The sequence below is a fragment of the Dermacentor andersoni genome, chromosome 10 (assembly GCF_023375885.2).
Source record: "Dermacentor andersoni chromosome 10, qqDerAnde1_hic_scaffold, whole genome shotgun sequence".
In the NCBI taxonomy this organism is placed as follows: Eukaryota; Metazoa; Arthropoda; class Arachnida; order Ixodida; family Ixodidae; genus Dermacentor; species Dermacentor andersoni.
In genome coordinates, this window is record NC_092823.1 from 61,511,013 (window position 1) to 61,536,780 (window position 25,768).

The following is a 25,768-nucleotide window of genomic DNA, read 5'->3' on the forward strand; positions in this document are numbered from 1 at the left end:
AGAGAAGTGCCGGAGGGAAAGCCGTGACAGCGAGGCTTACAATAAAAATAGCAGTTACAAGACACGTTCAATGCCAAAATACGCTACATATCGCTCATCCTACTTTGGCATTGCGGCAAGCGTTTACACGTTTGAGCATGTCACAGTGTGTGTAAACATTGCTCTAAAGCTGTACAAAAGGTCTATTCCCTCTGCAATCTTTATTTTTATCATGGCGGGTTAAAGACCCACTTTTCATTGGCATCTGCACCACATTTCTCCCGATATGTAATTTTGCCTTGGTGGTTCACGACATCTTCACGCACACCAAGTTCTGCAGAGCATTGGATCTGCATTGTTCTCCTGCTGAAGAATTAGAGCCCCATTATGAGACGAAAATATATGATTTGTCCATACATAATAACGCTGCCCCCCTCCCCCAAAAAAAAGAAAGTACACTGAACCACTAGCAGGTGCACAAACAGTGAACACAGCAAACACGCTTAAGTATTTTCTTCATGCAAGCCAGCACACTAAGGTTCTCAATGCATTTTCATTTCGCCATAAATGCATAGGCACAACCGGCTTGGTGCGACATCCACATCTCGCACTGCAACGAATTGTGCAATGCCTTGCTGTTTCATAGTGCGGCCGATGTATGACGCATGACCATAATTCACCGTTATGCATACTAACTCGTACTAAGTACTAAGTAATCTCATAAGAAAAACCAAGTTCTTTATGAGATTAGCATTCACAGGGTACTTCACACAATTTGTGATATCCATTTATCTATTCATACTTCATTAACCTCTTTCCCCAAAAAGTGAGCCATTTGAAAGGCACCCTGATAGATAAGTAGAACAATCTGTAAAAATTCAGCAACCAGCGAAAAAGTCATTATCATAGGCTGTCGCACGTGTGATGTCGGTAACACAAAATTTAAGTCGGCTACACAGAAGTGACAAATTTGGCAATATGGTGCGTCTAGACATTGCTTCAATGCTAATCACAGTAACGCTGACTTTGAAGGCGCCTTAATTCCTACGTACGTTCCGTCGACATACCCGACTACGTTCGTAATGTTTCCGCGAAGTAAGTAGCGTTCTTTTATAAATGCCCGCTCAGCCGCAGTCTTCGGGAAGGCCAGCCACCGCTTCCGCACTGCCGCATCAATAAGCGCATCAGACATCTCTGACACAGAGGCTCACATTAGTCTGATGACGTCCAATGTAACGCTCGGCGCCGACGCTTCCCTGAAAACTCCCAGTCCCGTAGAAACCGAGGGCGCAGAGGACTTGCTCTTCGACGGTGAGCGAATGAAGCCCGCCACGCTGTCTCCATATACGAGAGTCTTCGCCTAGCTCGTCACACAGCCAGCGCACCGATGTCTTCGCCAGGCGAAAATGACGCTGTAACTCAACGGCGGTCATGTACGTGAACGGGTACAAACGGTCATACTGACGCTTGCTGCCGCTGGATGAAATAACACAGGCTGCTGCTGCCGCCGCCATGTTCCCGAGTTCAACTCGGAAGGGGTTTCGCGATGCACGAGTTTAGCACGAGTTCGCCTGTCAATCAAAGCCATAGGTCACGCCCCGCGCGAGGCATGTAACTCTTGTGCGCGCACCCACCACGGTTGGGCCACGCCCAACTTATCTTTCGGCAGCAGCGACGCGGTGCCGAGCTGACAGGCATCAACAATATTCACCACCGACATAAAACACGCACAACGCACTGTCATCGGTGATGTACTGCGCACTACTATCAAAAACAAAGCGTTGACTGTCGCTGGCTTATGCATATATCTTCTCGGGCTGAGATGGCCCCACAGCACGGTTTCATTGCCTGCATTGTGGCGACGTAGCGCACAGTAAATAATTATCGGCACGTCACTGTGGCTGCTTGCAAGGCGTCGATGCACCGAGGGTGACGACGATGCTGAGGAGTGCGTATCGCAGCAGTCGTTTGAGATGGCTGCTCTGTCATCGGTGATGTATCGGAGCCACAACGTAGTAAACACGATCCGCGTCCGAGAATCGCTCGCTCTTCTAGACCCAGTGCAATGGCATTTCTTCATCACAAGCACTGCGCACTCAACAGTTCCAACACCTTCCTCAGTTCGAAGTCTCATTTCATAACCGCACACAAGAGCCCTCACCTGCCAAAATGCAATTGCTGCGGTGTCGTTACGGTATCCTTCTGCGATCGCTGCTGGCTCCAGCATAAATAATCCGCAAGCACCTTGGTGCGCACAAAACACTCAAATACTGCGTACATGCGCTCAGAGGCACTTTCAATGGGCAAGCGATGACAAGCGATGAATTGTGTCGCTGGGAAGCACGCACTTCTTCGCAATGCATCGCCGAGGCTTCGCGCACAAAGATAAACTAGTACATTTTCACTAAACTGCGTCACTACGGGCACTACGGACCACCATTTTGCAGCGACAGCCGTTGCTCCCGTGACTAGTGTGTCGTTTTTAGTTGGTAAAGCGGAGGCCTTAAGGCGCCTGTGATGAACAGCCGTACCACGGCGCTGCGTTTCTATTCTCCTAATAGAGAATGAGTGGTGATCACTGACATTATTGAGAATAGTACTGTAGCGCCCCTAGGTGACTTCTCACCGTATGAACTGCCTCGGGCGCGCGACCCGCTTCAATGTATCCGCTTCTAAGCTTTCGCCTCACTGTCGCCACTCGCGGCAAGAAGTGCAAAATTTAATAATTTGATCGATCTCCGTTTGTCATCAGAAATTTCTAGCATTCAAAACGAAAAACAGACACTTAAAGAAATAAAAATGTTCGTTATTTTATTTGTTGTATTTTAACGTATTCGTTTGAGCGAAAGTGTAAGTGCAAGAATACGCCGCATGTACCCTGTTCGCATTCGATGGAGGATAGACAGATAGTCCCCGAAAGAGGAGGCACGCCCTTGACGCGCCCGCGAAAGGCGTGGCAAGCGGCTCACGGCAAGTGTGCAGACCACGGAGGAAGGAAACTAAGGAGAGGCCCTGACGTCACTCTTTGTGAAGCAAAAGTGAAGCCGGAATTTGGCGTTGCTCATGGCGATGCTCCGCCTTTTGGGCCACCCTCCTCGCTTGTTTACATCCTTCGCGAAACCACGCCGCGCTGCGCGTGGTGTCGCGCGCGGAGCGCGCGCGCTCGCGCAACATCTGGCAGAGCACGGTGCAGGTAACACAGCGCAACAAGACACGGTGACTAACGCAAACCCGCCCACCCAGCGCCTTTGCCGCGGCCCGAAACCTACCAGAGCAACACGTGTGAGCGCCGCCATTGTGGCCCAAAAGGCGTGGCCATACAACAGAAAAAATAAAAAAGCAGCAAAAAAATGAGAACCTACTACGTCATTTCCGCCACACTTTTCTCCTAGCGCGCGGAGGGGGTAGGGCCTCTCCTTAGTTTCCTTCCTCCGTGGTGCAGACAGACAGCGGGACAGTCACGGTATTGCTAAGTTGCGATAATCCGTTGATAACAATACGCGGCGCTGGCGCGTTTCGTTGTGCAGCCGTCTGCGCTTGAAACGTGAAATTAGCGTCCCGCGCAGGGTGCGCTCATGTTGTCATACGCGGCTTTTTGTCTACGTATTTTTTTGCCTGCAGCCTTTGCGCGTCTCGCGCTATCTCCGTTCACTGACTGCCGTCGAGCAAACTCGGGTAAAACTCGGGTGAACGAGAAACTCGGCGCATCCTGCATAGCACCCCTGGCCTTGAGCCACGCTCAGCTTCATTGGTACTCTTATATTGACACATGTACTTATACTTATCGGGCGACCACGTTTCGCCGCCTAACAAATCTTATCGCACAGCGCGGGACGCGCCTGCATGTATCCGAAGTTTCTGGAAAGTTATCGATGCTTCTATCCGCTGTCTGTTGCCGCCGAGCCTTGTGTTATCTGATTTCATCGCGTGCCGCGAATGGTGTAGAACTTTGTGGAAGGCACGCGGGTCCCAACGATTAGTCTGGAACATTCGATGACTACTGTATAAAAGCCGACGCGCTGGACTCGCTGATCAGATTTTTGACAATCTCCGACCGTGTTCGCCGCTATCGTTGTGCTATAAGTGTAGCCTGTTTTTGTGGGCACAGGTTCGCCCAATAAAAGTTAGTTTTGTCCTTCACAGTATTGTTACTGTGTTCTTCAACGTCACCACCACGTGACAATACATACCCGTAGCTTAAGTCAACCAAGCCCAATGTGTAAATACGCGTTCCTTTGTTTTTCTTGTGTCTGCGTCGCAATAAAATTTGTGACATATGTGCAGGCACACAGTACTCGTTTAATGTGAAATAACAAAGCAACTCGTCATATCCTCTGGGTAATGACGATGGATTATTTTTATTTTTTTGCTTTTGCTATCGTCCCGAGGGTGTAATACATTTCTCATATAATGCCCTTTCTCAACATTTCCGATGCAAGATATCATTTTACTCCGACGTCAGCATTGTTACCTGGGCTTGAGCACACCGTTAAAAAGAAATAAAATTGGAGCGCATTCGTATTTGTTTTGTGGCAGTAAGGGCATGCGACATCGATTTCGTCATATATTCTATATCAAGGAATGTGACGCTCCGAATACAAAGACTATGAACATATATTTCAACGAACAACCACTTACCTGTTCGCGTATGGTGTGCTAGACTTGGCCCATAAAGGCGCGCCAATCAGCTTAAGACGTTGCGACTGGTTACATTGCTTGAGTGCCAGCGGCCTTCGTCTAACCGCAGAATTCAGCGGCGCATTTGTAATTATTATGTGCGCGAAAGGCCCTGTTAATGTAACGAGACAAAAAGATCTCCGTTATTGTGCTGTCGAGCAGGATACAGGGTAGCCGTCCTTCACGAGAATTTCTTCACTTCGCCAGACACACCTCAACTCCGCGTCTCCCCTACACCTGACTTCTCTTTTCACGCGCACAGAAAGTCAAGCTGCTCAAAGTCAAATTGTTTTCTACATTTCCGCTGCTTCCAGTCCTCTCATGCACTGAAGGACATGCCAGGCTGCTATCCGCTAGTCAGAGCCATATTTTTCTCTAGAGGAGTGAGATGGTGCTTTCAGCGGCACACCGCACGTTGGCTCAAGCGAATGAGCACGAATGCAAAACCATTACCGCTTCTACGTGGTACTGTGCGATAAAGTGTTGAAAATGCAACTGGACGATCGCCAAGGCCCTGCGTTCTTCACTTCATGCTGCAAAATATGGAATAGTAGAGGGAAGATGGGGGCAGTGGTTGGCTGCAAAAATAGTGGCCGGCCTAATCAAGGGTAGGATGAATCTCTGTGTTCAAGTGCACTGGGCGCTGCTACACAATTACTGCCTGTGTTGCTGACCCTTCGCGACTCACGGCTTTCTTCAAGGGCAAAAAAAAATATCACTGATTAGCCAACACTGTACTGCTAAACTTCAAAGAAAGGACTTTGACCGGAGAAATGTCGGCGAGATTGCACTACTCCTTGTTATACAGTGACCAAAGCTGTAGCGCCGCTGCCTGACGTTGTAAGTTTCTCGCACATTACTTACACACATTCACCCCAACTCACATTCCAACTTACACCGACTGTATAGCCCACGTATCAAGGATGAGTGAATGGGCGCACTGTTGAATTAGTGCCACGAAGCAAGGAGTACGTACTATATATATACACCACAAACATATGTATGTTTGTAGCTGAACATTTCGTGACGGCGCGCAGAACCTATTACGTTGCCAGAACATACTATGAATAACAGAACATCTGCATTCCAAGCCTTGTGCGCGGCAAGAACCAATCTACAGCAAATGAGTACAAAAGCGATTATGCAGAAAATAAACTATCGTATAATGAGCGCACCGAGAAACCTTACTGAGTCAGAAACATGACAAGCCGCTGGTTCGAAGTGAATGGCAAGTAAGAAACAAATCGAAAAAAATCTAGCCTATTCTAGGCCCTGCGAAGCTGAATGAGCAGCGTTGAATGTAAACGTCATGGTAAGAAAACTTGTGGTAAAGATTTTGTTGTATCACTCATTGCCACTTAGTAACGACGGTCTCAATTGCTTTGTGGTCGCTATAATAAACACTGATCGGCATACTAGTAACTGCAGACACATTCTTTAAGAATATCAAATTGATGCACGTACGCCGTTGGGTGGTTGATTGGGCCGCATCGGTGTGGCATCACTAGCGAAATCTCTCCAACACGAAGCGCTTAAACCGCTTCCTCTTCAGTCCCGACACATCCACATTAAAATCACCGACAACGACCACAGGGGTAGTGTTATCGCAACTAACCCACGCAAAATGAGTAGCCATGAACGTTTCGACATAGCAGTTAGATGCACTCGGCCAAATATACACGGTAGATACCACGATCCCGTCCTCCATATGTACGTCACACGTCACCACACTCAGAAACATCTTCATTCCTACGAGTCCAGGATGTAGACGTGTACGCCGATGGGGGGTCGGTTGGGCCAGATCACTGTGTAATCACAACCGATATGCCTACAACATGAAACGCGTAGGCCACTCCCTTTTCAGTCCCGACACATCTACATTGATAGCACCGGCTATGATCGCAGGGATAGTGTCATCGCAACTAACCCACGCAAAGTGAATAGCCATGAATCTTACAGGGCCAAGAGCCGTTGAATTTTTTGCTTGCTTACGCGGCTAGAGCCATTGATGATGACAGTTTTCGAAATGCTGTTGTGTTGTGTTGTGTTGTGTGTGATTGGAAAGCATGTAGGCACTGTTCGCTTCAATTTGCCGAGTCCTTGTAGTATCTCCCTTAGGGTGCTGTGAGCCATTGCGTTTTTCACTTGCTTGCGGGGGCATGAGGCATTGACGATGATAGTTCTTGTGCCCGGCATTGCACTATCTCCGGGATCAGCCCACGTATGGAGAGTTTTTGCTTACCACGTCAACAACGACACGAAAATTTCTTTGGACGTTAAAGGTATGCGGCTTCGCTGCAATTTGATTGACTTACATGACGCCGTTGATGCGAAGGACAAACGTGCAAGCCAAGCAAGTAGCCTCGCTCAAACAGTCGGTGTGTTCTGTCTACCTGCAAAATGCGCTCGCATCGTGGATCGCGATTTCGCCAGTATCTTATACAGCACTAGTGTACTAGGCGCTATATTGCAGAACAGGCCCACGTTCGAGGTAGTTTTACCTAATTGGTAACTATTTCTTACCATAATATAATTGCAACCGACAAGAAAGCAAAAAAGAAGTAAAACGGCGGGGAGCCTGCCTGCCGACGCCACCTCTGTGTACGGAACGTCAGACGCCAGCCGCGCTATTATTGGCTGCGGCCAAAGGACGGTGCGGCTGTCGGGTGAATCGGACAATGGAAACATTCCCGGTTTGTCGCACGCCGGGCGTCCGATCCGCCACTTCGGCACAGCTACACACCTCGATTCCAGCTGCCGTTCCAGCGCGTCGGACGCCGTATCGGACACCTTAAGGGCCGTTTATAGTCCAACGTAACGCCCGCGCGCGCGCGCGCGCGCGCACGCTACGTCACGTCAGCGAAAACGACACCTCCATAGTCGGGCGCACCGGCGCAGCTAACGTAACCGGCGGCTTCCAACGCGCCCCGACGGGCCCGGCGCCGATATGGCTCTGGAGCCATTCGCGCGTCGAAGTCGGCGGAACTCTCGCACCACAATGCATTGCGCGCGAAGAAAAAGGCGCCAACACAACTCCGCAGATGGCTTTTGCGGACGGCGCACGACTTGGCGAACCTTCTGCGCATGCTCCGAAGATAGCAGCCTACGGCGCGCGCGTTGAAGTATAGAAGGGATGGCATCTCGGCTGGCGCAGCGCCACCGACGTAGCGTGACTCACCGCGAACGACGCTCGCCCGCGCGCCGATAACGTCGGACTATAAACGGGCCTTTAATGGACTGTGCGTCTCCCGCTTAAAAGTGCCGATGCGATTGGCGTACACTAGCATCTTCATCCTGACCACGCGGCAAATTCAGCGGAGTCGGCGAGCAAGCTTCTCGCCGCTGCGATCGTTCTGCTGTTTTTTTTTTCTAAATGAATCATAATCACATTAATGAGCTCCAATCGGTTTCTGGAACGCAACTACTGATAGAATAAAGTGACCTCGAAAGCGTGCATGCTATAAAACGTTGAGCCACGTAGTAAATAGCTGGCGTGATTTAAACTCGGAAGCGGTCAGCGCAGACGGCGCAGCAATCGTCTATGCGAAGGCCGTGATGCGAAGCTGCTCACCTGACTGGCGCGTTTTCTCCTGGCTACCAATGCCGTTGGGGAAACTAGCGGTATTTTCATTTAAGAGCAACATAGATATTCAGACATTGGTTGTGCTGACGATATAGGCGCTTTATTAGGAGCTGAGAGTGGATCGCTAGGGCTGTCGGCCCCGCAACCGACTACCAACGAGCTAGGCCTCTACATCTCTCGGCGATCGCAAGCTTGCCTGGCTTGCTCGTTCGCTACCGCAGGCGGCGATAAAACCAAACGTGTAATTCAAGTGCGACGTAATTGTGCACACGTTGTGCTGACCAACATAGACGCTTTATTGCGAGCAGCATGCGGTTGTGTCGCAATCCTAACCGGTCTCGAATTCGACTGCCCAGCCTTCTAGGCCTGCCGGCTCCTAGCCATTGGTGGATTCCAACGGACACGAACTGCTGACGTGGCCTAGCGTGAACACGTCTACGCTGTTCTCATAGACGTGTTTATATTAGAATCGTTTGTTCGAAATGAGAGGACCATGCAAACACGTTTTTTCTTCACTTTCTGTGCTAAGTTACGCAGTATTCCGAGCATACATGCAGGGCCACCGGTTCTTGGCGCAGCTAAGCGCCGCTTATGTGCGGCGCTTAGCTGCGATATGGTTCGTATATATGGTCGAGATGGTTCGTGATATGATTCGTATGCGTGTCCCGAATCATCGTATGCAGCCCGTCGGACTTCAACGCGTCCTACGACGGATCGCACGCAAAATAACACCATATCTGTCGCTTTATACGGGAACCAGGCTCCACTATCGCGATTCGTTCTGGCCACGCTGAGCCATCTAGTGGCGCCGCTGAGAAGTACGAGCGTAGCTTCCGACATGAGAAGCGTGGCGCACCAGGTGCCGGCCAACGCTGACAAGTATTCCGTTGTTTTCCGCACGCCCTGTGGCGCCTAGTCACAAGGTACGTTCAATTCACCATCCCCACCTGAACCACTTGACGAGGTGCTGCACCTGGCCATTCATTTGAACTGTGCAGCAATGATACCCTCTGACCCACGCCGTTCGTTTAAAAAGTGCAGGGCCTGTTCATGAGCTTGCTGCACCTTCTCTACACTGTCGGTGCTGACTTGGTACAGACGCACATGGGCAAAGCAGCAGCGCAGCAGGATACACAGCACACATACGCAGTCCCCATTAAAACCCCGCTTAAGAACTTCTACTGTGTCTATACGAACGCGCGTGCTCTTACACCTCAGAAGCTAATAATGCAAGCTCTTGAGGCCCTTTGAAACTTACGCATTCCGAGCACGCTAGTTGGACAAAGCAAAAGGCCTGTACCGCGTCTGCATCTTGGCGTTCGTTCACAGTGTCGCGCTGTGCCTGCACCCTAGATACCGAGCTGCGCAATTTCTGAACTTCTTTAAACAGCCGTGAACTGGTTCACAGTGGCACAGGCGGATCAAACGGACCAAGCTATTCATTTGGTTCATTGAATAGCAGCACATACCCTGTACATTATGGCGCAGCTCGCGAAAGCATTGACGTGAAAGAGGTTCATTGAAAAGAAGGGCATACCCTGTGAATTTCGGCATAGCCTGCTGATTACGACAGGGGAAGAGGATATCTTCCTGTCGTGAACATGGGAGCCCCAGGCGGTGAAACGCTTGCAGAAGTCGACCGCGATGCTGCAGCTGAGCAGGGCAGGCCAGCAGGAGGTGCTCGAGAGTTTCTGGTTCACCACAGGAGGCACAGGCTGGCGAGGTGGCTTTCCCAAGGCGACATTTCTACAAAGACGGATGGCCTAACGGCCATCCCACCACCTCGGGCTTCCTGATCGGCCACTACTTCGCTTCCATCTCTTCGACCCTCTACGTTTCTCCCTCCTACCCTCTCTCTCTTTTAACCTCATCCCCTCCACCCTGCTGGCGCTGAGCCGTGCTCCCGCATGGGTTGCAGAAAATAGCGCTAGCCTTTTCTCCTTCCCCGCAAGAACCACTTCTCTCTCTCGGCATAGCCTGCTAAAGCGTCGGATTTAATCATTGAGTACCCCTTGTGACGTAGGCTCCACTGCGTTCGATGTTGGAAAAACTTAAGGGATATTTTATTCGGTTAGCCTTCATAGGGTACTTCGTTCACTTTTTGGGGGTTATCTCTGCTTGATTTTGTCTATGTATGTTTTTATCTAACAGTTTTTTCACCTCCCTGTGCCTGGGTAGTACGTGGCCTAATGGAAAGCGCATCGGGCTTCTCTGTGAAGGAAACAAGGTTCGAAACAAACCATTAGACCAACATGGTTCACTGAGTATGAGGCAATGTGTGCATAAGTGCCGCTCTTACACGAACCTGTTTCACGCCGTCAAATGTCACTGTAGCTGCGGCTTTGGGTAGGCACCGCGGCTTAAACTTTTTGATGCCGACTTGGAGCATTGTGCACGTGCCACTCGGTCTGTGCTAGTCTTAAATGAACCTCTTAGCTGCCAGCTTGTGTCACGACGCCAGTAGGCATGTGCCACTCTTCAATTCGGTAATATTATTTATCGACTAATGCCAAAAAGCTTTCACTTCCGTTAATTCAGACTGGCAACAAAATATTTGAAGCAGCATATACTCAGCACTTGTTCTGCTGCATAAAACGGGCCCCCAGCCCGCCATGCGCTTGTGGCCACCTAGAGGAAGATACGCAACACCTCCTTCCCGAATGCTCAGGATACGAAAGTGCAAAGGTAACATTAGGAGAATGATTTAGCGCTTTTAGATGGAGGGCCATCCTTTTCGAAAAAAAAGCATTTGCCAAATGGTGTAAGAGTTGGAAGGCACTCAAAATGCTGGTAACCAGTTGTACGAGTTGGAGGACAATCCCACCGCTGGCAACAGGTTGTAGGATTGGTGGTCGGGCATGAAATAAGTGGTAGCTGGCCCATGCCGTCGTCCAACTCACCCACGCTTGTGAAGTGGTCGTAGGGAGGAACTTGCTCTCATCGAGAACTAGGAGTACGGAATTTATTTACAATATTTACATTACGACAGGAGATACATTTCAACAGTCTAGCATGAATCCCAAATGGAGCACGAAAGATGAAGCACGAAGCACACCGCGCGAAGCCCCAAGCACAAAGCACCCAAAAGGAGTAAAAAAAACGGCACCTTAAGAACCCTCTGTGCCCCCAGATCCTTAGGTGAGGGAAAACTGCCGTCCAGCCTTCGTCCAATCGGACCATCCAAAGTTGTCGCAGGCGTAGTCAACCCGCCTTTGAGGGGGAGGGTTCATACGCTCACATGCGCGCTTCGGATTCACAGAACACACCGAGCGGAGAGGGTCCTAAGAGACATGAGTTGTCACGCTTGACCCCATCTGGCGCCTCTTGATTCCAGAGCTGACTCCTCCAGTAGCCGCCGCTACTGTCAGTCGACTGTGAAGAATTCTCGGGCCCGTGAAAACGCACCGTAAAACATTCAAGGAGTTCTCTTGCTCTAAGTAGACAGTGAAGGCGACACCGAACCAACTAACAATACTCGGTCCGCCAAAGGTGGCTTTCTTTGTAGGCGCCGTCGGTTCTCCGAACGAGGTGCATTGTTGGCTTTCTAAAGCGACTCGTCGCAGCGGGCTGGGAAAGGTTCAAAGGTCGCTACCCCCACAGATTGATCAAAACAGCTGCAGTGGGCTGGGAAAGGTTCGCCGGTCGGTACCCCCGCAGGCCGATCGTAAAAGCTCCACCATGGCCCGGAAAATCTCGACTGGCCAGTGCTGATAACCGCTGGGCAGGAAGAGAATGGCTGGCGAGCAAGAATATGACTTTGCTCTCTGCAACTACTGCCCACTTGGAATGCCTTAAACCGTCTCACATCAACCAGCACACAAGAGTCGATCCCGGCAACACAATACCACTCAGCGTGCAAACGCCCGGAATCAGCTGTTATTCCACCAGGCTTCCTAACAAAATTTACCCGCCGTGGTTGCTCAGTGGCTATGGTGTTGGGCTGCTGAGCACGAGATCGCGGGATTGAATCCCGGCCACGGCGGCCGCATTACCATGGGGGCGAAATGCGAGAACACCCGTGTGCTTAGATTTAGGTGCACGTTAAAGAACCCCAGGTGGTCGAAATTTCCGGAGTCCTCTACTGCGGCGTGTCTCATAATCAGAAAGTGGTTTTGGCACGTAAAACCCCATAATTTAATTTTTTTTAAACAAACTTTCAATGTAAGGCGCTCAACTGGCAACCCCAAATTTTGTGCCGCCAAAGCGAGCGTTCACGTTCCCCCTGAGTTTAACCAGACCTGACCCTGGAGCTGCACAAGAGCAAAGGTTTACTCGGAACTTAACCGAAGGCTCTCAACCACCAACACCCGAACATAAATTAAGCGGCCAAACTTCACGAACAGCGTGTTCTCATCCTAGCGCAGTGACGTACTTATCGCACATACTGGTGCCACTGAACAGTCTGGTCAATTCCATAGGTACGTAATCACAATCGCACTAGCTTTGTGGTCCCTGTTCAGAACGCGTACTTCCGTCGTACGCAAACGTTTCGTCACGCTTAGTCACGTTTCTTCCTCCAGTCCATGCAGGACACGTACCTTAAACGAACAACTAAACTTGCGTAACTTACACACTCCGGAGAACCCTTAAAAACGCGTCCTCTAATAACTAGTTCCACGCACGCTTACTAGAGAAGTCAGAACGCAACCGTCCTCAACAAGCATGAGTGACCCAGTCTTAAACATTCTGCTTCCTTCCGTCCGCACAGGACACGCGCTAATGGAACTAAGAACGCTTCTAAGTGTAAATTATGCACTCGCTGAAAACCTACGCGTTTAACTTTAGAAATTTCGAGAACACTTCTAAAAATAAAGAAGGTAACCTAATACCCACGCGCGTTACCACAGGTGTCTCACCGATAACCTTGACTCTTCAGTTCACTCACAAGAAAAAAAAGCCAACCTACTCATTAATTAACACTTCGCGAAACAAAAGGTTTACATAAAATGCATCTTTCAAATCTCGGAGTTTCTCAAACGAAAACATAAACAAAGCTCACACTTTACATATCGAAAGAACCTGTAGTCTCAAATCGCGAAAACTTTCAAATGCTCAAAATTAAAACAAAACATCACGTTTCATTTCTACGGAAGCTGTCTTGGTCTCCCGTTCCAAACGTTTACGATGGATTCATACTTTTGAGCCGCACTAGGGGTGGTCGTGGTTCGAAAGCTATTTTGGCTACCCAGGAAGAACAAAAGGACCAACACCCTATGAGTTTCTTCAAGACGTTGCAGCGTCTTGTCAATTTGCATCCTGGCGCCAGGCTTTCATCATGAACTCGACTGACCGCGCCACGACTCCCTACCACTTCGTTTCGCCTTGCCACCTTGCGCTCCTTCGCACTACATGCTGCACCCCAAAAAGAACGACGGAACGAGGAAGCACATAACTGCCCCGTGCCCTTTGTCCGCTCAGAACATGCTTAAAATTAAATTATGGTGTTTTACGGGCCAAAACCACTTTCTGACGGTTCGTCCCCAACGACATGCGGCCGCCGTGGCCGGGATTTAATCCCGCGACCTCGTGCTCAGCAGCTCAACACCATAGCCACTGAGCAACCACGGCGGGTGCAGAACATGATTCTCGGTCTCTTTCTGACCGGTGGCTCGAACGTGCTTGATGCGCCTACGTCGTCAACGACGACCGCACCTTCTTTTACTCGCGCCCTGCCTCTTTGCGTCTGTCACCGTCTTTGGCTGCGCTACATTATTCACCCCATTCCTATCTTTACCACGCTTCTTTCTACGGCGCTTTTTCCTCGAACTCCCTTTCATGCCGCCTTCTCGCGCCTCAAGCTAGCCGGTACACATCTCGTCGGCCCGGATCGCTCTCCTACCCGCACAGTCTGAGTGATTTTCATTTAAATAAGCTCTCTCTTTACCTCGACTGGAGGGCAGCTCAACCGACTTTGAAACAATGCAGCAGTCTTTACTAGAGCTATGCAACTCGCATTCCTGCGAACTGCCCTCTACTGCATTGCCCAGCTCACGCTGTGCATTGGCACATAGCTCGTCGGTCTCGATCACTCTCTCACCCGCACAGTTCGAATTATTCATAATTAAATCATCCCTGTCTTGGCTACCTAGACTGGTGGACAGTTGCACCGATCCCTGAACAATGCAGTTGTCTTCCCTTGAGCTACGCAGCTCGCAATTCTGCGAACTGTCCTCAACTGCATCGTCCAGGTGGCACTTCACTTCGGCACGCAGATCCGACTCGACAGTTATCTCGACATGGGTGCTCGTGTCTGCTGGTTCAGCAGTTCTCTGTACCTCGTTAACGACCCTGTTAAGAATCCCTGCAACGCACACACACGGTGACTGTGTCAATTCATTCAAAACTGGCCTAGCTGTCTCTAGAGTGCTCTGTTGGCAAATCGCCTCGTAACTCTCACTACGGCCTTTAACGGCCTCTGTTGCCACTAAGGTATCGTTAGCAGCTAGCCCTTTCCGTTCACCTATGAATGTGCTGCTAATCTCACAGGTACTGCTCCTCTCGTCGGCTTTTGGCGAAAATCCGCTAGATACTTCCTCATTTTTTCGCTCTCTACTTCCTACAGAATTTTGAGGCAGTCGCTGTCTTTGTGCGTTTAACTGCTGCAAAGTTTTTATCTGTTTGGTAAATGCTGCCATTTATTTTTCAAGCTCTTTGCCGTTTTTGCTCACGTTTACTCTCACGATCGTAACGTTCTCGCTTGCGCTCCTGGCCTTCTTGTTTGATTGATTCCTGCTCCTGTCTTTTGCTTAGGATTCGGTTACCTAGATGTTCGATGAATTTCAAATAATTGCCACTTTGCAGAATGGTCTTAGGAATTTCTGCTTCCGCACATCCTCCTATACGTTTACCTCGAGCTTTTCACACAACCACTACAGGTCAGCTCCCGTCATACACCATAGGACCATGGTAGCTACTTTAAGCTTTGGCTCTGCTGTCACACAATACTTGCTGCGATACCCACGCAAATCAGAATCCAAGTAAAACATCCCCAGCGATTCAAGTCTACAAGAACAGAGAAATCGAAGCCTGGTAAATCTTACAGCCAAAACCAAACACTTACCCACTCAAGCAGCACTATATCACCATTCCTTCTCCGCCGTATCCAGTCAGTTGTAAGAGGTGTCAATCACAAGTCACCTCCAACTAGATCGCGATACCAGTCGGTCACCATGTCCAAAGTCCGTGATATCTCATTTCTGTCTGCGAATTGTAGGTCGATCTCACCGCTGTCATGCAGTTGTACGAGTTGGAGGACCATGCCAGCGCTGGCAACCAGTTGTAGGATTTGTGGTCGGGCATGAAATAAGTGGTAGCTGGCCCATGCCGTCATCCAACTCACCCACTCTTGGGACGTGGTCGTAGGGAGGAACTTGTTTTTATCGGGAACGGGATTTATTTACAATATTAACATTACGGCAGGAGATGCATTTCAACAGTCTAGTATGACTCCCAAATGCAGCACGAAAGACCAAGCACCAAGCACAAAGCACACCACACGAAGCCCCAAACGCAAAGCACCCACAAACAGCCGAAGAGCAGCTGCTTAAGAACCCTCTGTGCCCCCAGATCCTTAGGTGAGGGAAAACTGCCGTCCAGCCTTCGTCCAATCGGACCATCCAAAGTTGTCGCAGGCGTAGTCAACCCGCCTTTGAGGGGGAGGGTTCATACGCTCACATGCGCGCTTCGGATTCACAGAACACACCGAGCGGAGAGGGTCCTCGTAGACATGAGTGGTCAAGCTTGACCCCATATGGCGTCTCTTGATTCTAGAGCTGACTCCTCAAGTAGCAGCCGCGACTGTCAGTCGACGGTGAAGAATTCTGGGGCCCGTGAAAAACGCACCGGAAAACACCCTTTTCCAGGAGTTCTCTTGCTCCAAGGAAACCGTGAAGGCGACAGCGAACCAATTAACAATACTCGGTCCGCCAAACGTGGCTTTCTTTGTTGGCGCCGTCGGTTCTCCGAAGGAGGCACATTGTTGGCTTTCTAAAGCTACTCGTCGCAGCGGGCTGGAAAAGGTTCGAAGGTCGCTATCCCCGCAGATCGATCAAAACAGCTGCAGCGGGCTCGGAATGGTTCGCAGGTCGGTACCCCTGCAGGCCGATTGTAACAGTGGCCAATAGTGGGCCTAAGAGAAAACAGCTTGTCACATCGAAAATGTTACTTAGCAAATATTAATGCAGTTGTTTTGCAATAAATTTTAATGTTCTCCGAAATGCATATGTGCGATTTAAGTGTGAGTTTGTTATGTTGGCAAGCCACTGCGTTTTATGTATGCATGTGTACTTACATTTTGAGCACTCGTTTCTAAAACAGTGCCCTTGTGTATGTTCTAAGACAATACGAAGTGTTTGTCTTTCCTTATGCAATTTTGCACGTTTATCTTCTATGGCTTCCTGGGCTAATATGCACAACTTTGTGTTCGTGCTTTCTGATTTGATTCAGCTTTTTCGACAATATTGCTGACTTTGTTTCCTTGCCAGGTGACGAAATGTCGGTGATGCCTACTAAAGAAAGTAGCATCTCCTATTAAATCATCTCAGTAAAAAAATTCAAACTTTTCTCGTGTAGTACCGCAGCTTTGACCCTGACATATTTGATCTATTGGATGTCATTATATACATAAGAAATAATTTTTTTTCGTAATAGGGCTAGTTACCTGGCGTTGTCAACTTCTACTTTCGTTTTCGTTGTGTTCTTTTCTTGCTGCGAAAAATGATAAATTGTTACGTGGTTCGTAAACATCGTCTTCGAGGTGCGTCTTACTGGTTCCATGAGGCTCTGTATTTGAAGCGGTAACTTCTTGCTAAAAGCTTACTACACTTATCTGATGCGCAATCTTTTTCAACAAAGAAACTAACAAGGGACGTAGGAAATAATACTTTTTCTTTTGATTGTCATTTTAAATTCCCAACAAATGCTTTTTCTATGATAAAAAGCACATTTAATCTCCTTTTCAGATAAATCGACTTGTTTAAAGAGAGGTTGGATACAAGGCGGAGACATTACACCGTGGTATTACTATGAGCCTGAAGATGATGATTGCATCATAGTAGAAGATTCGTATGTCTCTCGCTCAGGTCTCTGGCCGAATCTAAACGCCTTCCGAAATCTAAGAACGTGCCTACTAGAATGCACGCCCTCTTATGACAACCAATTCTCTGCTCTCTTATGAGGAGCAGTTTTGTGCTCCTGCACGACACAGCAGCGATTAAAATAAAACATTATAATAATAACATTTATTATTGTACTCCTATCATCATCATTATCACTGAGAGGCTTCCTCTCGTCCGTGAAGTAGATACACTATTTTTTTTTTTTACGTTACACACACCTGCAAGTTTGGTCCCAATAAATGCTGTAATTTTCGTCAGTGCAGCCGTTTTAACGCGAGAGCGTTAAGCTCCCCGTATTGCATAAAACCGGCGTTGGGGTCCGCCGTCCCGCGCCCAGCATCCACCGTCGTTTCGGGAATAATCATTCCGAACCACGTATGCCCAACCACGTATACCCAACGACACAGGCCCTCCGTGTAGTGCAAATAAGTTACTGAACTAATTGAACTTCTGAAAGTAATGTGTGTCAGAAAAAAAATTTAAAGTACAACATACACACAACCTACAGACATGATAGCGTCCGATTGTAATTTGAATATACGAGAAAACAAATTCTGTTAGGCGGAAACTCAAACAAAACTCCTTTTAGCGTGATAGCGTTTTGCAGCTGCCGTTTTAGGTCTGCCTTAGTAAGAGCGGCGCAGCCCCTTCAGTTCCTTGCACACCATTAAAAAATTCAGAGCCCTTCCACCCTGTGAGGATGGAAGTCCAGCGAAGATGGCGCTATGGTTGATTTTGCTACTGTGGGCTTTTCCTATTTTGTTACGGAGGAGGAAGGAGATGCAGTGCTGCAACGCACCCGCGGCCACTTCGCGCTGTTGCGCATCACGCACGCCGCCGATCGGGGCCAAGTCTCCGGCGATCCAAAGACGATCACACTCAACACACGTGGCGCCAAATGGGTTCTTGATAAACTCTCTCCAAAACCTCCACGTGGCACCCAGGAAACGTTCCGATGGCGGTACCTCACGGCGGCGACGCAAGGTCTTGGTATGCGTCGCGCTAGCGTTTCGCCTCCCTGGCCCGATCATCTTCGGTGGTATTCGTTCGACGGCGCTGCTCGCACCGACGCTTTTGCTCATGATGACGCGCGACGCGTCCGATTTGCCGTTTTAGAGCGCAGCTCTTTGGCGTCCGTTCCTGGGTTTCGCGTCGTCGTCGGCGTTGTCGTCGGCCTCGTAACCAGCTCCGCCCCCCTTTCATCCCCCCAGCGCTAGCAGCGACCGACTGATACCGCTGGATGCCGCTGACGCCGCTAGAGAGTCAAGATAACGTGACTGCATAGAACACCGTCGCCGCCATGCAGAAAGAGGAGGAAAGGGTCCCCCCCCCTGTTCTTGTGTGGCGGATAGGGTGCTCTTCAGTTGCCGACGCGCCGGTTATTTCACGTAGGCCCCGGGACGTCGACGAATACGTGACCACCTTCCCACGGCTAGACCTGGTTCTTAGCGCTGCGGAAGCGAGGGTATCATATTGTTTGTGTCGGCATCGGCGGCGTTGTCCCTGAAACCAACTCCGCAGCTGGGGTTGACTCACTATCGGCGTCAGCGGCATCAGTCAGTCGCTGCTATCTCTTCCCTCCTCCCTTTATCGTGTTGTCCGCTTGCTGCGCGCGCTTCTGCCCCCATCGTTTGCCGCTGGGTGTACACGCCGCCCCCCTCCCCCCTCTTCCTGCGAGTCTCCGGTTGTCAAAGCGCCGGCTCGAACTTAATTCCTTTCTTCGCTCCTCCTCCAATGCAACCCCTGTGCGGTGGCAATCAGAGAGCCAGATCGGTGGCGGCGGATGTGTATATGTGCACCGCCCGAGCCGAAATTGCCGCTGCCGTTCGCCCTGTGCGGTGGCAATCAGAGAGCCAGATCGGTGGCGGCGGATCTGTATATGTGCACCGCCCGAGCCGAAATTGCCGCTGCCGTTCGCCACTGCGAAATTATCTTGCTGGTAGTAGCTGCCTACTTCGCCCCTACCGCACTCACGAAAGACGTCGTGCACTTCCTGCAACTCGCATTAACCGTCCATCGATCCACACCGATGTTAGTAGTGGGGGACTTTAATGTTGACATAAAGACAAACAGCAATTTCCTAACACTTATGCGGGAGAACATCCCGTTCCTCTCGCTCGTAACGCGTCCCACGGCTGTGACAACCTCGCGAGGCACTTGTATAGATCTCGTCTTTGAGAATCAAGCATTGGTGTACCAAGTCGAACATATATCAGTCTATTTCTCCGACCACAAAGCTTCCTTCATGACTGTCAAGAACTGTTAGTGGAGTCTTTGTTAAAGGAATACGTGTGAAAAATAAAAAAAAATTCTGTGATAGCGCATACATGTGTTGCTCGATTTCTTTGCCTCAATCTATCGAAAAGGTGAAACAGCTTATTTGCTGCGCTCAAATTTCGCATTAGGAAGTAACGTAATCGTCGGTAATTTTTTCGGGAAGAGCTTCCCAGGCAGTCAATGTTATCGGACTGGGTGCAGCGCCAAGGGCGGCCTCACGTTGTCCGCGCCTATTCGCGCTTCTGTGCGCGCTGACGGTCATGCTGTATTCCCGCAGTTCTTCTTCCGATCGAGCAACACGCGTGCTGCCCATACCGAGTCCAAAGTGCAACTGGTAAAGGCACTGGCGCGATCTCAACTTCACAAGGCTATGATACACGATGGTTGGTGGATGAAGACAATGACGTTTCATTATAACGTGGCTACTGCTAAAACGCCTTGATAATTTGAAAGTAGCGACACTCTCCTCCCCGCGGCGCTATCCCCCTCGATCCTGCTCGCGCGCCAGGTGCGCGCGCTGCGCACGGCACGCTCTTTCTCCTTGGCTCCCGCGGACGGGCCTCAGTATTCGGAGGCACATGATATTGGACCAGTTGCCCGCCCCAGTGTTGTAGGAAATTGTTAAAAATGGTGATAACAGCATCGAGAATGCTGAAGGTAACGTTTAGGAGGAGGTTGGTTTCTTCTTAAAGCTGCATGAAAGGGGCATACTGATGCAAAAGGAGCTGTGTGGCTAGTTCGATGCTCCAGACATTTTTTTTCTGCCACATGAAAATATGCTTTACTTTGTGCATCTGATCAAGTATTCCTTGCGGCACATCCTTGTGTTTTTTTTTCTTGCCTGTGCGCGCATGTCCCCCGAAGGTATTGTATTCAGCGTGCCTTCGTAAAAGGAATTAGTCCCGAGTGTTTTTGCCTTATTAATGTGAAAGTAGCTATGAAGCGCAATGTGAAGCTGAATAAGACGGTTGTGCAATTTCATTGCGAGCAAGCATGCGCGATGATGCGAAGACCCGATACACATTACCTGCATCCGTCAGAAAACAAGTAATAATCGTCACCTCATACGTTCGCAGCAGCCTGATTCAAAGGCGATTAAAGAACTGAAAAATAATGTAGAAACTCAACGTATGCGTTTCAGTTGACCCACCCCCAGACTTCAGTTGGCCCGCGCACAAATTTCATATTGCCCTACACTCAAAATTGACCACATCCAAATGTCAAGTTGGCCTATCCCAAAATTTAATCTGGTCCACCCCAAAATTTCAAGGTGTCCAACCACCAAATTTAAGCTGGCCCACCCCGAAATTTAAGTTGGTCCACCCCCAGATTTCAACTATCTTACCCCCAGGTTGGCCCAGTCCCAAATTTCCATTTCTTTATGTTATGGGGCTTAAGGTGCCAAAACCGCTTTCTGATTACGAGGCACGTCGTAATGGAGGACTGTGGAAATTTCGACTACCTGGGGTTTCTTTAACATGCACCTAAATCTAAGTACACGGGTGTTTCCGCATTTCGCCCCCATCAAAATGCGGTCGCCGTGGCCGGAATTCGATCCCCCGACCTCGTGCTCAGCAGCCTAACACCATAGCCACTGAGCAACTACGGCTGGTCCAAATTTCCATTTGCCGACCTTCAAATGTCAAGTTGATTTAACCCCAAATTTCAAGTTGCCCCACCCCTACTATAATCTACCCCTGCATTTTCTAAGCAGCCCTATGTATCTCTAGGGGTATCCTCTATTTATTTATATTTTGGGGGGGGGGTTAAAATCGATTTTTTTTTATCGCTTATAAAGCTACAAATGATCTACATTTACACTAATATAATGAATAACTGTTTGAAGTTTGCAAATTACAAATATTTGTGCAGGTACAAGGCATTACACTTTTCGCGGGACGGGGCTGGGATACTCGCCAAGAAATGCTTATGTAATAAAAATGCAATGAATTACTAAATTATGGGGTTTCACGCGCCAAAACCACCATCTGATTATGAGGCACACAGTAGTGGTGGCATGTGGAAGTTTTGACCTGGGGTTCTTTAAGTGCAGCTAAATGTAAGTACAGCGTTGTTTTCACCTTTCGCCCCCATCGAAATGCGGTCGCCACGGCCGGGATTCAATCCCGCGACCTCGTGCTTTGCGGCCCAACACCATAGCCACTAAGCAACCACGGCGGGTTAAAAAGGCAATGTAGACTAGCTAGCGCTCATCACCCGCAATGCCACCGGTATACTTGCCATTAATTTTTTCAGGGCTTGCATTCATTTTTTCTAAGTGAGTGACGCACATATCGAAGTAAGCTGGAAACAAAGCTCCAAGCCGCTAGCTATTTCCATTTTCAGTGAAACAGGCAACGGATCTTAACAATCACGCAAAGTGCAATCGAGAGGCTGTATCTTCGCACATAATTGTTCACAGCCAAAAGCAGAACCTATAGCGTTGAATTTCCGGCAGAATCACAGTTGACGACGTGCGAGGTTTGGAGCCGGCACGCTTGCCTACATGCAGCTCAAACCAGTGTTGTTTCTTCAGGTTTTCCCTGCTTCTTTTTTTTTTTTTTTTAATTGCGATAAAGGCTTGCCCTTAAGAGGAAGCTTTAGCTCGGGGGCTCCTATCTAAATACATGTAAAAGGAGAATTCGTTTTTCTCGGCAACCACTGCACCAAATTTGACGAGGTTTGTTGGTTTTAAAAGAAAAACTTAAAATCTAGTGACTGTTGGTTTCGAATTTTTGATTTAGGTCCTTCATTTTTTATTAAAATTTGACAAATATCGCAAATTTTCAAAAAAAGAAACTATCAAGTTTACAACTCTGTAACTCTAAAACGAAAAACGATAATACAATTCTTTGAATCGCATCTAATAGTACATCTAAAGCGGACAAAATTGATATGCTATACATGAATCTAAAAAAATTTAGTAATATGGAAATACAGCTTTTGCAGAACCTTTGTAAACAACGTAACAAATTCACGTAAGATATAAAATGACATATGAAATTTGTCCGCTTTCAATGGTCGAATGGATGCCATTTACAGAACCGCGATATCTGCTCTTGATACAGAGTTATGGATTTGTAAACTTCATGCTTCTATTTTTTTCAAATTTTTGAATTTTTGAGAATCTTTTTAACAAAATTCAGGATCTAAATAGAAATTCCGCGACCAACAGTCACTAGAATTTCACTTTCCCTCTCAAATGCAACAAATTTCATTAAAATCGGTCCAGGGGTTATCTCAGAAAACCGTTTTTGCGTTTTTACATGTATTTGAATAGGCCGCTTAGGAGTTGGGCCCGAGCTAAAGCTTCCTCTTAAGGCATAATTCTTGGAGCGTATATGTGTATTATATGTGTGCTGTGAGGCCTGTGTTGTGTATCTTGAACGGCAACTGGGCATCAAGCGCTTGGTTGGAGTATGGTTTACCCGTGCTTCACCGGCCGATTTTTGGATCTGTCATTCCACATGTCGACAACCGACGCAGATTTGCCGCTAGACGAAGAACAGTGCGAAGCTCCCTGGGACATTCTCGTCGACGATGACGTCGTCGACAGTATCTGAATGATTTGCGAACCACGTGACCCGGGGCTGGCGTGTATAATTGTGCGGCACCTTGACCCCTGGGATTTGGAGGTGGCACGCTTGCCGACATGCAGGTCAAGCCACTGTTGTTTTTGCAGGTTAGTGCTGTTCGTCCAATTGAAATTTCTAAAACAGTTATAGCGTTGCCGGCTCCTCCCACAGAGGCACGTTGACGGAAGCTACCATATAATGAACAATACTTTAGGTAAGAAATGAACGACGAAATATTTGGGTGTGCTGCTGTCGTGCGACTGCTCTTTGAAGGCGCATGTGGACATGTGGTTTCCTAAGCCGCAGTAGCATTAAATTATTTTCAATAAAATTTAAAGTGTGCAAATTCCAACCTTAGAAGCACCGCTTACCTAACATGTATAAGGCCTATCTTGGCATATGTCTGCACTCTATGGGACCCATCTAAAACATGTCTGATCAATAAACTAGAAGAAACTCAGAACAGAGCAGCCCGCTTCATCTTGGGTAATTACGGAAGGAACTATGGTTGCACTGAAATGAAGAAAGAGCTGAATTGGGAATCACTTTCGTCAAACCGAAAAAAATTGCGGTTAGAACTTTTATACAATATATTTAATAACAAAACCGCATTTGATTGCGATAGTTACTTAAAACAGCCAGAATATATATCTGGACGGACTGACCACAAGTACACAATTAGGGAATATCAGGCCAGGACGAATCTGTATGCAATTTCATTTATAAAAACTCACTCAGTGGAATCGGCTCACGTCTGACAAAGTGTGCAATGTGAATGAAGATGTTTTTTTTAATGCTTGTAACCCCCCTGCTGTAGCGGCTTCGGGCAAAGCAGGGAAATATACGAATAAATAATACAGACATGATGAGGCCCAGCAGAATATTCAGCATACTGAGGACATCCCCATTTTTTGTGTAATGTACCTATATTGTCGCCGTAAAAACACTGATAAGCCAGCCGGATTAACTGCAAAAATTAAGCATAAGGGGACGCTTTGATACGAGCAGCAAGAAAGGTGCCTTAACTCGCAAACAACGATCTTTGCCTGAAAAAGGTTCTTTCGACCAATGTTGTGCAGCCACTACTTCTTGCGCAAGCCGTCACACGTTCCTTGCTGTATCATAAGAACTGATTAACCCTAATCAGGCTTCTTGCTGCAGTTATATGGGCTGCCGCACGGCATAGCGCTAGCACAACACCACCGGATACACAGCGTGCAGCGTTCGCTGTGCCGACCCAGCCGCAAGCTAAGGAGAAAAATGGCGCCAACGAAAAATAAAAACACTATCGAAACGCAAGATTCGCGTGTTTCCACAACGACAAGGAGACCAATCAAAACTGGTTCCCGCGGGGTACCTTCAAGGGGTGAAGAGGAGGCGAGGAGGTCTCGCGGCGACGGCAGAGTTCCCAATGAGTGGCGGTACTTTCAAATTATCAAGGGATTTTAGCTGCTCCAATCACGGCGCGCTCTCTAGTGCGCCGCACAGGTGGCCGCCGAAAAGCGCCCGCCACCGTATTGCGCAATGTCGGGAGAGAGACGGCGCTTGTGTGGCAAGGAATATACACGATTTGGGAAAGAGGTGTCCGCGGTGGAGAAGAGTATAATATGTTGGTCTTTGTCCACATAGACGAGATCCGCCATGACCTAGCCATAAACAGCTTCACCGTAATAAAAAAAAACGAAAAGCAGCTTAGAAAGCTCGTTTTGGTGCATATCGTTCGCCGCCAACATTTCCCGGTGAGCATTATGGTTACATACGCTACAGTTGCCGGGAAACGTACAAAGCACTCAGAGATCTTTGAAGGCTATCGCGTTCCCATGTTAATGGAGAAACTTAAGCGTCCTACTAATTTTGGTGACACTTATTTTCTATGTGAAATGTTGTCTCCACACAATTTCCCAAAGAAATAACGTTCTGGCAACTAAATAACGTTTCGTGGCAACTCTATCTTCTTTTCCTTGGTATTTGGCCACACTCGCCAATGTACAAAAAGTTTTATTCTTTTTTTTTGTGAGAGAGCAATCGCCCACAAGTACTTGCCTTTCGCTCTACTTTTAGTCACATTTTTTTATCGCTAAGGTTGGTTATGGGTCATCAAGTGTCGTGTATTTGGCCGCTTCAGGTACAGTCTTATTTTATTCCAGGTTGGTTGTCTTAAAGCAGAGTATCATAGAGAAAGGCATATTCTAGTCGTCGAAATGACAAAATAGTTCACGGAGCCCACGTCTTTACCAAAACCAACCCAAACGACCGTGGTGTACGCCAGGCATGCGCTTTTCAGCACCGGAAAGCTCGTAGGTGATGGCAAACTTACTCTTCCAAAGAAACATTGTCGCAATGCTATGTAATAAATGTAAAAGATTGCAAGTGCCACGCGCTGTGGGAATCGGTTTAAGCGAAGCTTTCATTGAAGTTGACGAAGAAAACGAGAATTCGCAATTTTGGCACACACCACAAAGGTGGGCACATTTTCATCTGCAAAACGATGACGCGCGACGACGGTGGCATGAGAAAACCAGAATAGCTACGACAAAATGACGACTACAGAATAGGTTCAC

At 48.4% G+C, this 25,768-nt stretch overlaps 1 long non-coding RNA gene across 1 annotated transcript in view; it reads left to right on the forward strand.

Annotated features, from left to right (window-relative positions):
- LOC140213545 (uncharacterized) overlaps nt 1–17,419 on the forward strand; it is a 49,823-nt gene extending 32,404 nt beyond the window's left edge. Inside the window, exon 4 of the long non-coding RNA XR_011890407.1 lies at nt 17,200–17,419. This is a non-coding gene — a long non-coding RNA (uncharacterized lncRNA). The remainder of the gene's footprint in view (nt 1–17,199) is intronic.
- Nucleotides 17,420–25,768: the final 8,349 nt, after the last annotated feature.